Raw genomic sequence first — 12,407 nt, 5'->3', positions numbered from 1 at the left:
AGCCTCAGACTCACCTATCACCCACTTGCATCTCACTTCCAGTACCACCTGTAGCCTCAGACTCACCTATCGCCCACTCGCGTATCACTCCCAGTACCACCTGTAGCCTCAGACTCACCTATCACCCACTCGCATCTCACTCTCAGTACCAGCTGTAGCCTCAGACTCACCTATCGCCCACTCGCGTATCACTCCCAGTACCACCTGTAGCCTCAGACTCACCTATCACCCACTCGCATCTCACTCCCAGTACCACCTGTAGCCTCAGACTCATCTATCACCCACTCGCATCTCACTCCCAGTACCACCTGTAGCCTCAGACTCATCTATCACCCACTCGCATCTCACTTCCAGTACCACCTGTAGCCTCAGACTCACCTATCGCCCACTCGTGTATCACTCCCAGTACCACCTGTAGCCTCAGACTCACCTATCACCCACTCGCATCTCACTCCCAGTACCACCTGTAGCCTCAGACTCACCTATCACCCACTCGCATCTCACTCCCAGTACCACCTGTAGCCTCAGACTCACCTATCACCCACTTGCATCTCACTCCCAGTACCACCTGTAGCCTCAGACTCACCTATCACCCAATCGCATCTCACTCCCAGTACCAGCTGTAGCCTCAGACTCATCTATCACCCACTCGCGTCTCACTCCCAGTACCACCTGTAGCCTCAGACTCACCTATCGCCCACATGGCGTATCACTCCCAGTACCACCTGTAGCCTCAGACTCACCTATCACCCACTCGCGTCTCACTCCCAGTACCACCTGTAGCCTCAGACTCACCTATCACCAAATCACGCCCCACTCCCAGTACCACCTGTAGCCTCAGACTCACCTATCCCCCACTCGCATCTCACTCCCAGTACCACCTGTAGCCTCAGACTCACCTATCACCCACTCACATCTCACTCCCAGTACCACCTGTAGCCTCAGACTCACCTATCGCCCACTCGTGTATCACTCCCAGTACCACCTGTAGCCTCAGACTCACCTATCACCCAATCGCATCTCACTCCCAGTACCACCTGTAGCCTCAGACTCACCTATCACCCACTCGCGTCTCACTCCCAGTACCACCTGTAGCCTCAGACTCACCTATCACTCACTCGCATCTCACTCCCAGTACCACCTGTAGCCTCAGACTCACCTATCACCCACTCGCGTCTCACTCCCAGTACCACCTGTAGCCTCAGACTCACCTATCACCCACTCGCGTCTCACTCCCAGTACCACCTGTAGCCTCAGACTCACCTATCGCCCACTCGCGTATCATCCCAGTACCACCTGTAGCCTCAGACTCACCTATCACTCACTCGCATCTCACTCCCAGTACCAGCTGTAGCCTCAGACTCATCTACCACCCACTCGCGTCTCACTCCCAGTACCACCTGTAGCCTCAGACTCACCTATCAACAACTCGCATCTCACTCTCAGTACCAGCTGTAGCCTCAGACTCACCTATCGCCCACTCGCGTATCACTCCCAGTACCACCTGTAGCCTCAGACTCACCTATCACTCACTCGCATCTCACTCCCAGTACCAGCTGTAGCCTCAGACTCATCTACCACCCACTCGCGTCTCACTCCCAGTACCAGCTGTAGCCTCAGACTCATCTATCACCCACTCGCGTCTCACTCCCAGTACCACCTGTAGCCTCAGACTCACCTATCACCCAATCGCATCTCACTCCCAGTACCAGCTGTAGCCTCAGACTCATCTATCACCCACTCGCGTCTCACTCCCAGTACCACCTGTAGCCTCAGACTCACCTATCGCCCACATGGCGTATCACTCCCAGTACCACCTGTAGCCTCAGACTCACCTATCGCCCACATGGCGTATCACTCCCAGTACCACCTGTAGCCTCAGACTCACCTATCACCCACTCGCGTCTCACTCCCAGTACCACCTGTAGCCTCAGACTCACCTATCACCAAATCACGCCCCACTCCCAGTACCACCTGTAGCCTCAGACTCACCTATCCCCCACTCGCATCTCACTCCCAGTACCACCTGTAGCCTCAGACTCACCTATCACCCACTCACATCTCACTCCCAGTACCACCTGTAGCCTCAGACTCACCTATCACCCACTCGCGTATCACTCCCACTACCACCTGTAGCCTCAGACTCACCTATCACCCACTCGCGTATCACTCCCAGTACCAGCTGTAGCCTCAGACTCATCTATCACCCACTCGCATCTCACTCCCACTACCACCTGTAGCCTCAGACTCACCTATCGCCCACTCGCGTATCATCCCAGTACCACCTGTAGCCTCAGACTCACCTATCCCCCACTCGCATCTCACTCCCAGTACCACCTGTAGCCTCAGACTCACCTATCACTCACTCGCATCTCACTCCCAGTACCAGCTGTAGCCTCAGACTCATCTACCACCCACTCGCGTCTCACTCCCAGTACCACCTGTAGCCTCAGACTCACCTATCACCCAATCGCATCTCACTCCCAGTACCAGCTGTAGCCTCAGACTCATCTATCACCCACTTGCGTCTCACTCCCAGTACCACCTGTAGCCTCAGACTCACCTATCGCCCACATGGCGTATCACTCCCAGTACCACCTGTAGCCTCAGACTCACCTATCACCCACTCGCGTCTCACTCCCAGTACCACCTGTAGCCTCAGACTCACCTATCACCAAATCACGCCCCACTCCCAGTACCACCTGTAGCCTCAGACTCACCTATCCCCCACTCGCATCTCACTCCCAGTACCACCTGTAGCCTCAGACTCACCTATCACCCACTCACATCTCACTCCCAGTACCACCTGTAGCCTCAGACTCACCTATCACCCACTCGCATTTCACTCCCAGTACCAGCTGTAGCCTCAGACTCATCTATCGCCCACTCGCGTCTCACTCCCAGTACCACCTGTAGCCTCAGACTCACCTATCGCCCACTCGCGTATCATCCCAGTACCACCTGTAGCCTCAGACTCATCTATCACCCACTCGTATCTCACTCCCAGTACCACCTGTAGCCTCAGACTCACCTATCGCCCACTCGTGTATCACTCCCAGTACCACCTGTAGCCTCAGACTCACCTATCACTCACTCGCATCTCACTCCCAGTACCACCTGTAGCCTCAGACTCACCTATCGCCCACTCGCGTATCATCCCAGTACCACCTGTAGCCTCAGACTCACCTATCACTCACTCGCATCTCACTCCCAGTACCAGCTGTAGCCTCAGACTCATCTACCACCCACTCGCGTCTCACTCCCAGTACCACCTGTAGCCTCAGACTCACCTATCACCCACTCGCATCTCACTCTCAGTACCACCTGTAGTCTCAGACTCATCTATCACTCACTCATGCCCCACTCTCAGTGCCACCTGTAGGCTCAGACCCACCCATCACCCACTCATGCCCCACTCTCAGTGTACCTGTAGCCTCAGACTCATCTTTTTCCTACCAAAAAATAACACCTCCTCTCCAGATATCTGTCTTACTGCGCCTCCATTGTTGGATCTCCTTTCTGCTACAAGAACCGGGACGCCCCTTCGCTGGGGCAGCTGAGCGCTATATAAATTCCCATAACATAACATAACATAACCTATCACCCACTCACATTTCCATACTCACCCCTCCCATCCCCAGACTTTGACACTTAGCCCCATTTTATACTCATTGATTGGCTGCAGCCCTAACACCAAAGCTGCTCTCAGCCTCGTTTGTCACCTCCCATTGTCATCTTCACCCCTTCGTCCCGGCGTAATCCCACTCCCAGCCCTGTGCTTAACCCCCTCCCAATGCCCACTATCATTATCAGCACCAGTCCGTCGTCTGCCTCAATCCATCCTCAGCCTTAGTCCAAACCTCTGACCTGGCCTCCACAGCCGCAGACCCCAGTTTCATCCTGAGCTTCATTCCTATCTTCACACACTGACCCACCCTCAGCTCCAGGCCCACAGTTGTAGGGATTCCATCTGCAGCTCTGCTCCCTTTTTGCCCTTAGCTGAGGGACCAAACCAAGCTTGGGATTTCCTATGTTCACCGGTATTACGGCAAAAGTATGACCATGACAGTAATGGCTGCACACCATGAAGGCCTCTGGTCCTTTGTCTCTGCAGGTCTGAATATGGGATGATGCTTGTTTACTAAATTCACCGACAGTAGAACGCTCAAGTTTGAAATGTTTCTAAGAATGGCAGATACAATTCACATAAAAAGTGGCTTTTCTGAGAACAGATTTCAATGTGTAATGGGAAATTCTCGACTCAGGCAAAGCAATCAGAACCTGGCTCGGAATGGACAAACATATATATCCCCTAGGTGGGGCAAAATGGAGGCTCTGCCCGTCTGCTCCGGAAGTGAGGGCAGTGGAAAAGAAAAAATCTGATCTACACTCATTAGGGATCTCCAGGTTCAGTTACTGGGGGATTATTATCAGGCGTGGCCAGCACAGGGAAGAGTGGTGGGGCAGAGCAGGCGCAACGCAGGGTGGGAAGCGAGTCCACAGACGATGGGATAGGTTCAATTCAATTAAAAAAAAACACTTACCTTGCGCTCGCTGCCTCGCTTGACTCAGCGATGTGGCGAGCGCAAGGTAAGTGGTTTAATTTATTATTCATTTTACCTCTCCCGTCATTTGTCGACTCCCACCCTCCAGCCTGTCCCACCTCACCGCTGTTACCTGAGCCCCTTATTACCCCTCCAAGGACAAGAGACTATTTTGTTCGTCTAATCTGTAATTCAGAGAGGGGAGAAGCCTGATGCTCATTTAGGGAGACTGCAGAAAGCCATCTTAGAAATATGCAATATAATTTCAATCACAATCACCAACTCACGAGTTTAGGGTGGTTTCAAGGTGTAGTTAAAAGAGGTGGGCAGCTCATTTAAGAGCTCCAAACGCACCATATAAAAAGTTAACGCACAGGGACCATATTATGTATAAGACTGTGCCATGGCGCACCTTTGAAAAGGTACAGCAGGTGCAAACAGGAACTGTGTGCCCTATTGCAAGGAATGTTCTGCCACTCATGGCACACGCAAACTTGCGCTGCCCTAGGGGCAGCTCTTTCAAGTGAAATATGGAGCGGTTACTTCAAAGCTGCTCTGTGTTTCACAGTGAAGGCGGCACCTACCTGCACTTTCAGAAGGGGAGAGAGATCCCCTTGTAAGCGGGTACAGTTAGTAACTGCACCCGCCCGTTGGGGGATGTCTGGGGCGATGGTCCCTGAGACCCCCTATGTCCCCTTCCAGAGGACTGCCTTTGGGAGATTCACTGAAAGTGTGCCACCTTTTTGTGGTGCACTTTCAGTGCGCCTCCTAAGAGCATGTTTGCCTTTGTGTCTGTTGCCATAGTATGGTGTGGGCGCAGAGGCAAAGTGAACCCCTCATTGGCATGGGGCCACATCCCCCAGGCAGATAGGGGAATGCCCTCTCGTGATAGCGCTGGTGCTGCATGTGTGCCAGCTCTGCTAGTATCACAGGAGGGGATACACTAGTGTCTACGGCCCCTTTCGTAATACCATTGTGCCCAGGGGGCACCCAATGAAGGTGCACACATGGTTTGTTCCCCAAGGCAGAATGTACAATATGGTCCCTGTCACTTTTAGGGGACTAACTGTTGTTGTATTCCCTGCATACTTTAATGAATGAATATGCTTCGAAAACACACTGTTATCAGGTAACAGGATGTTCTAGTACTGACCTCATACAGTTTTTGCAGTACTTGGCCTAACGGTATTAGAACACTTTACAACAGAACGAGACTATTTACACATTTGTGTTCTTCCCTAGGCACAGAGAGTTTAAAGGGGCCAATTTATAATTTGGCGGACAGAGGTTTGGCAGTCAGGGCGATGGAGTAATTTACTCCATCACTATGACTGCACTTCCGCCCTTCAAATTATGAATTGTTCACCAAGACGATTTTCATATCTTAATGCATTGCACATGCTTATTGGAGTTTGAGGCATAGCACCATCGAGAATGACAGAGCCATATGGCAAACTGCTTTCTTTTTATTTTCAAAAAGAAAATCCAGAAGTGGGATTTTCTTTTTGGGAAAAATGAACAGACAATGTTCCCCTTGCCATGGCAGTCTTCTCCCCTGCTGAGTTAAGCATTTAATAGTTTTCACTGTACCGTACTGCCAGGGTTTTCCTGGTGGTGATGGGCAGTAAAAACTGACCTTTAATTCTGCCCATCTACATTAGGTGGGTAGAGCTAGAGATCAAACTCCGATGGCCCTTACTCCGTCGTACCATCGGAGGTGTTTAATCACGGCAGAGATGGAGTAGTCTCTGTCGTGATTAAACCACAGATCTGTCTGCATTTAAATTGGGAGAGCAGACCACAGTCTTGCAACGGAGTATCCATACCCCCAATATATAAATCAGACTCTAAGATTGCATGGAACCAGGTTTCTCTTGTTCAAAAGTCTTCAGCTCTAGCCACTAGGACATATTTCCTCCCTTAAAATACTAAATGTTTTATTTAGGGGAGAAGAAATTAGTTTCTAGCACTTTCCTAACTTTTAGGAGAAAGAGGCAGTAAAGGACAGTATCAAGGGCAGTGCTCCCCAGGCTTTAGGCCTGATTTAGATTTGGTGGATGAGGTACTCCATTGCAAATGTGACGGATATCCCATTAACAGTATTACGAGTGCCATAGGATATAATGTGATTGTAATACGGCGGACAGGGTATCCGTCACAAATGTGATGCAGTATCCCATCCGCCAAAGTCTAAATCAGAGTCTTTATCTGTAAGGTAAACAAAGGATCAGAAACCTTACCCACATGATGAATTTTAGGGATGAAGTGGGGCACAGAATATGACATGGGCAGTATAGAGAGACTACAGTCTGGATATAAAGTGGGGTAAGTGGATCAAAAGTGTGATGACGAAGGCTTAACAATGTGAACATACTGCATTTTGTGATAGGCAGTCAATGAACTGACTTGAAGTGAGAGGAGACGCTGGGGCGATTCCTCGGTTCCAGAATAAGGCGAGCTGCTGAGTTTTGAATAGGTTGTAGGAGGTGCAACAGGTATGTGGGAACTCCAAGAAATTGTTATTATAGTCCAGACTAGAGATAATCACACAAACAAGCTACCTGTTTTCAGATGGTACACCCATCTCCAGTGGCGGCTGCCCCACTGCTATTTCAGAAGTGCAAAAAAGAAAAAGAAAATGCTAAAAACATGACGTTATTATCATTTGATTTTTCTATGTGGGAGTCGGGCGAGCTGGGCTCTGTGACACCAGAGCAGGGGAGGAGTGCAAAGTGCACATACCGGCCCTCTAGGGCTGGGCAAACCATTATGCACACTTTGAATGTACTCCATTGGGCTGTTTTGCACAGCCCTGGGGAGGACATGCCCAGGCTCCCAGGCATTCCCTGAGCGTCCAAACAGGACACTCAGACCAATCACGATGCTGCTCCTGCAGCGTCATGATTAGCTGGGAGAGTCCAGAAGCCTGGTTGCTTCTGGTGCTTCCAGGACACCAAGGAGGGAGGAGAGGCGTGCAGCAGCACAGGGGAGAAGTTAAGTTTATTTAAAAAACAATATTAATCCATCTCACCACCGCCCCATGACTCCGTTCTGAGGCAGCCATTACTGCCCATCTCCGTTTACTTGTAAAAGGTTTTTTAGTCAGGGACTGTTAGATCTGGGGGTCGCTAGTTGGCTGAGATAAGTACCTGTGGCCAAATAGGGACCCTTGTTTCCATGTCAGGGAAAGGAAGGAAACCTTCTCAGATAGACCCCGCTCACCCCCCTTGGTAGCTTGGCATGAGCAGCCAGGCTTATCATCAAGGTAAGTGTGTTAAGTATTTGCAACCACGCTCTCAGTAACCCAATGAAGACGCAACGAATGGACTCCACACGAGTTTCATAAAATGAAGTATAAATTTATATAAAAAGATATACATTGAGACCACACAATATAAATCTAACATATGCGTATTTGTAATATTTCTCCTTGCCGGTTAATAGGTCAGCCAGCCCTTGTAAGTTCTGGCGTTATTATTGAGCAATTCTAAATGATCCACTGCAGTCCTAACACAATGCTATGCAGTTCGTAATTCTAGAATCAGGCACTTTGTAATGTAAAAATAATGCAGTTCGTTACGCAACAATCAAGCAGTTCGTAATTCCAAAATAGTACAATGCGTAACGCAACAATCATGCAGTTCGGTATGTAAACTAACGCAATGTGTATTACAACAATCAGGCAGTTTGTAATGCAGAAATAATGCAATGCGTAATACAACAATCAGGTAGTTCGTAATTCAGAAATAATGCAATGTGTAATTCACTTCAGGTACTTCGTAATGCAGAAAACATGCAATGCGTATTACAACAATCAGGTAGTTCGTAATGCAGAAATAATGCAAAGCGTAATACACTCCAGCACTGATCACGGAGCCTTAGGTGGTCTCTCCACCACTCGCAGTCAGCTTCCGTCAACGGATGCCCCCACACGGGAGTGATGTAAACCAAAGAGCAGCTCCGCACTCCGGCCCCAGTACTGCCACTCCTTGGCAAGTATGGGCCGCGATACGAGCCAAAGCAGAGGCTCGTGCTGCAGGAATGGGAGAGGACGAGAGTGGGGGGTGCGACCTCGCTCTACTCCCTCCTCCTGCGACTTGGACCTCCGATGCAACTTGTGGATTCCGGGTAGTGAAACTCAGGCCCTCCCTCGACAGGGTAGGTTCAAGGTCCCGCTCTGGCAACGGCAGGCTCAGGCCGCCGGCTCAGCTCCAATGGGGCTGCTGGTCCAGGCTGCTGGCGATATGAAGGGCTCAGGCTGCAACAGGGCACACGGACACAGCATCGCTGAGATTCACTTGTGCTTCGGGTGTGCATGATCACAGGGCACTCCTCCCGAAGGTCTCAGGCTGCAGGAAGCACACGCACACAGCGTCGCTGAGACTCACTAGAACTCCGGGTATATGATAACAGGGCCCTCTTCACGAAGGTCTCAGGCTGCACAAAGCACATGCACACAGTGTCGCTGAGACTCACTTGGACTCCGGGTGCACAATAACAGGGCAATCCTCATGAAGGTCTCAGGCTGCACAAAGCACACATACACAGCGTCGCTGAGACTCACTTGGACTCCGGGTGTGCACGATAACAGGGCAATCCTCATGTAGGTCTCAGGCTGCACAAAGCACACGCACACAGCAGTGCTGAGACTCACTTGGACTCCGGGTGTGCACAATAACAGGGAAATCCTCACGAAGGTCTCAGGCTGCACAAAGCACACGCACACAGCGTCGCTGAGACTCACTTGGACTCAAGTGCACACGATCACAGGACAATCCTCAAAAAGGGCTCAGGCTGCAAAAAGCACACGCACACAGCGTCGCTGAGACTTGCTGTACTCCAGATGCCCACGATCACAGGGCAATTCGTACGAGGGTCTCAGGCTGCAAAAAGCACACACACACAGCGTCGCTGAGACTCTCCTGGAAACTTTAATGTTCCTGAGTTTCCAGAACAGGGACCAGCTCACCTCAGGCCCTTGCGGGTAAGTTACTTCCGGACACAGCACACAGCAAAGGTTTTTCAAGCAGGGGGACACAGCACACAGCAAAGTCTCTTTAGCCTCTCCTTATTTAAAGCAGCAAACTGCAGGCCAGCCCCAGAACACACAGCAAGGGTCAGTTCTTTACTTCAGTCTCTTCAGCTGTTTCTTACTTGACAGATGTTCCTCTTGACCATGAAGTGGTTCAATCCTTTACAGTCTTGATCACTCCATTTCTCCAATCCAACGTTCAGGGGCTGCAGCTCTCAAAGTTATACCCCTAAATGTCATTGAATTCTTTGTGTTCAGGGGGGAACTGACCTCTGTTCAAACCAGTTCTTGGTGCCTCCCTGCCAGTGATACCTTCTTCCTTTGATTAGTGGGGGTCTGGATTCTCAATCACTCAGCAGGAGATGGGACCATTGTTTTATATCAGCAACCCAGGCCTCTTCACCTCCAGGGGCTACTCCTCCCTCTACACTCCCGATGCAGATCAGCCTGTTGCTGTCTCACCTCCTCCCCTCAAGACATTGCCCAGATCCTATCACTTTCAAATCCAGACAGTCAATCCACAACAGAAATGTTAGTGCACAACAACCCAGCCACTTCTAAAAGAGTGGTTTCTAAACACACAATGCAAAAACCATCTTCATAAAAAGATGTGTTATAACATAGTGAGTTCAGGCATACTAAACTTCACCTCTCCATCTTAAACCTTTGGAAAGATAGGCTGGAAAACATATTACACAGCCTCCCCATTCTGTCCTATGGATAAGATGGCCTTTCAACAGTGAAATATGGAATGGAGAGTATTTCACTGCCAGGACATGGTACACACCTTAGTGCATGTCCTACCTTTCACATGCACTGCACCCGGCCCAGGGGGTACCTTGGACCTACCATAGGGGTGTCTGATGTGCATAGAAAGGGATGGGGAAGGCTTGGCAAGTGGATGCACTTGTCAAGACAACATGGCAGTTTAACAAACTGCTCACAGGCACTGCAGTGGCAGGCCTGAGGTCTCTCTTTAAGGCCACCTGTGTGGCTGGCACAATTAGTGCTGCAGGCCCACTAGTAGCATTTGCATTACCAGCCCTTGCACACATAGTGCACGTTACTAGGGACTTTACCAGTATGGCAGACATACCAATCATGGACAACCAATTACCATTAAACTTTATACAGGGAGCACTTGCACTTTGACACTGATCAGCAGTGGCAAAGTGCCCAAAGCATCTAAGTTGGGAAAACTATTTCAGAAAAAAGGTCTAGGGGGAAAGCAAAAAGTTTAGGGAACTTTAGCCAAAAAGGGGCAAGTCCAACAGGGACATTTGTTGACACTTTTTCAAGCATCACCCAAGGTATTTCTCTGTCATTGTGGTTAGCCACCAGATAGAGAAGTATTAGTTTGGTGTTTGCTCATTTATCTTCACTTTTTTTCTAGTCATCATAGAACAGACCACATCGACGGGTGATGAAGTATACTGCATTTTTGCTTTTACAATTTGTCAGAGCCATTATTCCATACAGCTGAATACAATTAGGGGGGATACAGCCAACCACTCGTATGGATGTTCACATTTGTATTTAAACCGGCTTCACAGTGACTCCCAGGATCATTGAGAGGAAGGGGCCAGTACCAGTAGGTGACCAATGAGGAATGCACCTTGGTGTAGTAAGTGGGTAGTGGTGTGAGTCAAGACTTTCAACCTGAAGCCCCATTTTAATATTTTCAATAGAGTAAGTTTTACAATCCCATTTTCTCCTTTATAATGTGTGATTACAGGGGTTCCCGAGCCCTTCCTCCATGGGGCCCAGATGATCCGTAATTAGAGTTAAAGGATGTGAGCTGGTTTCACAGCATGACACATTTTTGAGAAGTGTGATCCACCCACACCGCATCCAAGTGAACCATGCATTTAATGCTTGCATGTAAGAGAGGGACATTGTGTCCCAAATGTTCAGCCTATGAAATTAGTTAAAATAATTACATCATTAATGTCTTTCAGGTACCTAGGGACCTAAGAGCGTAGGGTGGCGACAAAGGTCAGACCACTAAAACAATGGAAGGTACATTATTTATGTGCCACAAGAGGATCCGTCCTGATTAATGTCATGGAATCTTTTGAGCCAACAGGCAGAAACATGTTGACGGTTTGAATGGTGATGTGGTACTAGTTCCCCTCTTCTCCATACTGTATTTTTAATACCAAGTGGTACCCCGCTTAGTATAAAGGTCAGATTGGTGTCCTAAATTGGTTTTTAATTTTAAGATTGTCACGGGTCAGTACTGAGTTAGAAGTTTGCTCCCTGAGTTCAGGGTGTAGGCCCGCTCTTCATCAAACTGGCTTTTTGAAGAACATGGGGAGTACTATGATGAAGCATGACACCTAGTGGTATGTAAGGACATACTGTCACATTTTTGTATATGACTAGGAGCAGAATGATGTAACATGAGCATATTGCATAATGTGTTAGATTAGATATAAATATCAAAAGTTTCGGGTGACTTGCTTGAGTATAATAGTTTGTGGCTGGAGGCTAGCTCACCGTTTTAGGACCCTTTGACTCTGGTCCCCTGCCGTGGATATTATGTGTATTGATAGAGATAATCAGAGCCTGTTGTGAAAATTACAAGGAATACAAGGTAGAATCTTTATAAGCATTCTTAGAAAAAGGAAGCATGTTCAGTGAAGTTTAGAAGTATGTTCTGTAAAACTCAGTTGAGAATTACAGATGACATCAATCTTGTGTATAAAAATACAGATGAAGGGGTGGTTGCCAAGTCAGTAGACCAACAACAAAGATCCAAAAAAGAGCACTGAGAAAAAACAAACAGTTCGATATTGCAAGTGCAGAAAAAATGCTCTCTAAACATTCTG

Source organism: Lissotriton helveticus, chromosome 5_1 (genome assembly GCF_964261635.1).
Source record: "Lissotriton helveticus chromosome 5_1, aLisHel1.1, whole genome shotgun sequence".
NCBI classification, from domain to species: domain Eukaryota; kingdom Metazoa; phylum Chordata; class Amphibia; order Caudata; family Salamandridae; genus Lissotriton; species Lissotriton helveticus.
Note: the sequence above shows the minus strand (reverse complement) of the source record.